Genomic DNA, 3,647 nt, shown 5'->3' with positions numbered 1-3,647 from the left:
AATGGAGGAAAGGTAAGTGGCATTCACAGGAACCAATGAGAAGCCGGTAAAGAGAGGAGGCAGGATGTCAGTCCCTTTTAAGTTTATATTAAACACAATAGATTTCTCAAGCACAGCGCAATTGCTGTGCTGGTGAAACCTAACAAGGCTTAAAAGGGAGAAAGGGGAAGTGAAAGTGAAACAGTGACAAAGGGAACAAGACAGTATTGAAAAAGAACCTGCAAGAGTGAGATAAAGAGAGAAGTGTACAAAGATGGCAGAAAGAGGCTCGAGGTGGCATCAAGACTATGCTGACTTGATAACTGATAACTTCTGCAAACAGTACCACCCACCATTGGCGGGATTGCAAGAAAAACATGGGCCTCTGCGTTTATTTGTTTACAACGTAAGCATTGACTCGGATCCATAACATAGGCCCGCTCACTCAAAGGGGGTGACGTGGGTGTGACTTAGTTCACAGAGTAGAAAACTTACAGTTTGTAGTGGATCCTATAATCCTATGTTGGAGAACGTGCCGCCGTGGGAGAACCATCTGGTGGGATTACGCAGGCCATAGGGAGGTGCAGCACTGCCAATCCTGATGGATTGTATACTATTGTCACAAATAGTTTACAACTCCATACACAAAAAATAGGAACTTCTGTTACCGCCAGGTCTAAATCAGCTCCTTTGTACTTCACTTTCATTTATTAACACAAATGTCAAATTAAACTACTCAAGCACATAAATACACAACTTAAAAAACAATGAAGACCACATGTACAATGTCAGCTTAGACAGTCGAGAAAGACATATAGCACAAGGTTCTTTAGGAAACAGCCCACTGCAGAAATTATCAGAGGAGAATACATCCCAGATATCTGTTCAATGCTGGCACAACAGTCCTAACACTGGGATTCCTTAAGAGGGGCACAAGGGCAGTCTCCTTACTCTGGGAGAATTTAGGGCAGGTGGCATAATTCATTCAGGATCTTCCTGCTGCTTCAGCAGCCATGTATAAAGTCCAGCCTGTGGCTCTTATGTATCAACACATTTCCCCACACACACAGAATGGGTAAAACCCTTCGAGACATCAGGCCCTGTGTTTTGAATCACCCCTACTTCTATAAGGTATGTTATATATTTGTAGAGCCCAATTACAGCGCAATATGCATAGAGGTCTCAATTTCAGGGGCCCCGGGCAAATGTAGGAAGGGGCCACATCATGTTGCATCCTGTCATTAAGAGGAGTACACAAGGGGCACATTATCCCATGGACCACAGCCTTGCCTACTCCAAACACACACACACACAATAGCATTTAAGGACCACACTGTGTGCGGCCACAGTGAAGGCCTGACATACAGAGAAGATACAATGCACAGCTGTCTGTGTTTAGCTTTGCAGTGCAATCAAATGGTAAACACAGAGGGGCTTATTTACAAGCGCCTGCGCCACCGGTGCGTACTCTATGCGCTGCATAAAGGTGGGGGTGTTTGGGAAGGCAGAGCTTGCTGCGTCAATCAGAAGTGATGGAGTCTGTGACAAAATATGCTCCACACATAAGTGCCCAATACTCACTGGTAGCGGCATACACACTAAGGTTTGTGTTGCCCTTGTGTACTTTGATCATTTATAGTAAATCACTGCTGCGTTTTGTTGCTCCAGGTGAGCAGAACAGCACAGGCTGGTGGTGGGTGATCTGTGTTGCCTTCCACCTTGCAGGGGTCTTGTTATTCAATGGGGTTTCATGGAGCTCCACCAGGCGAAGGCAGGGCTCACACTTCATACCCCTGGCTTGCCCTTGCTCCACTGGTCTCAGAAGGTATAAAGACAGCTGCCATAGCAGAAAGGGTTCACCTCTGTAGTTTCCAATTAGTGTCCTTCCAGGTGCACCTCAGAAGCAACAGACAAGTTAAGACAAGTTCATTTCCATACAGTTACACTACAAACAAGGCATGCTGGCTAATATGGCGGATTAGGGCTGCGGCTTGCGGCAGAGAGGAAGGCGTGCAGGCCTATGTCAGCAAGCACACGGCATCCTCTGTGTTGTAGGTGAGTCAAGGATAAGGTACTGAAATAGAACCATGATCAGGCCCACGGTAACCAGCCTCCTACCCAAAGTCAGGTGTGGGCTACCGAAAGCGGTGTGCGCTACACAAATGATCATAAGCAGTGGCCATCTGTGAAATGGGCTTTGGTGACTGCCACATGGATGCCAGCCTGGAGCCTCTCACACACATGCACATCTTTTTGTAATTTTACAATCGTTTTGTTTTGATATCTGGGACTAGATGGTCAACATCACGCAGACCTCGGGACCTTTTATAGTGTTGTTATAAAATGTAACCATAGAATATAATGTGCCTTGGAATCGGACACCCTCCCAAAATGATACAAAGAAGAGGCTTAGGCGCTCAGGGAGAGAGAGGCTCACAATAGCACAAGGCAGCACAATCCACTCAAAGAAAAGACAAGAGGGAAAGACAAGACAGCAAGGAAAGAGAGACCTCAAAGACAGAATGCCAGGACATCCAATAGATGACGCGAAAGAAAAGACAAGAGGGAAGACAAGACAGCAAGGAAAGAGAGACCTCGAAGACAGAATGCCAGGACATCCAATAGATGACGCGAAAGAAAAGACAAGAGGGAAGACAAGACAGCAAGGAAAGAGAGACCTCGCAGACAGAATGCCAGGACATCCAATAGATGACGCGAAAGAAAAGACAAGAGGGAAGACAAGACAGCAAGAAAAGAGAGACCTCGAAGACAGAATGCCAGGGCATCCAATAGGTGACGCGTTGTTCTCAGGAGCTAGCCAGTTGCGACACTTGACACCAAAACGTCATTCTGTCTGGAGTGTGTAGACACCAGCAATAAGCACAACGAGGGAGGGGGCCTCACTTTCTTGCTTGAGCAACATTAAGCGACTTGAACTCATTTCATTAATATAAGGCAGTGTTTCACTTAAGTTTGTTTTTGTGTTTAAAAATGATTGTGCTTCCACTGTGTCTTCTAAGCGCTTCACAGAGCCAGGGTGAGCTCCATATTAATTGACTCTACATTTCTGTTAATTAAGAGCCGCGGTCCCACATCATCGCTTGTCTGTGAAACATCCTGAGCCTCATGTACAAGAAAATGACGCAGCGCGGCGCTGCAAGCCATTTAGCTGCGCCATGCTACGTCATTTTCAAAGCGCAGGGATGCGTCGGATTAACAACAATACGACGCATCCCTGTGCTTTTCCTTGCGCTGGTGCACAACTGGCTGCCATGCGCCAGCACAGGAGCACATGCGTCATTTTGCAAGGGTGCCTGCGTTGTTAGGATGATTGTTTTTGTACAGGAAGAGACACATTCCTGCCCAAAAACAATCATTAATGGCATCTCCCTCTTTCTATGCATGCTGCAGAATGCAGCACACATAGAAAGAGGAAAAAATGAGGAGAAATAAAACTATTTCTCCTCGTTGCGCCATTCGTACAACTCAACTGGGGGAGGTGTAGGATTCTGACGCATTCCTAGTTTTACAAAATGTTGTAAATCTGGGATTGCGTCAAGCTCTATGGATGTTGCGTGGGAACACTCACAGCAACACTCATGGAAAGCTCCTTTCACCGCACGAAGAGTAATGCTTGAGAGGGGCCCATATTTACAAGGCCATGAAAA

Source organism: Triturus cristatus, chromosome 9, assembly GCF_964204655.1.
Source record: "Triturus cristatus chromosome 9, aTriCri1.1, whole genome shotgun sequence".
Taxonomy (NCBI): domain Eukaryota; kingdom Metazoa; phylum Chordata; class Amphibia; order Caudata; family Salamandridae; genus Triturus; species Triturus cristatus.
This window is presented reverse-complemented; position numbering follows the sequence as displayed.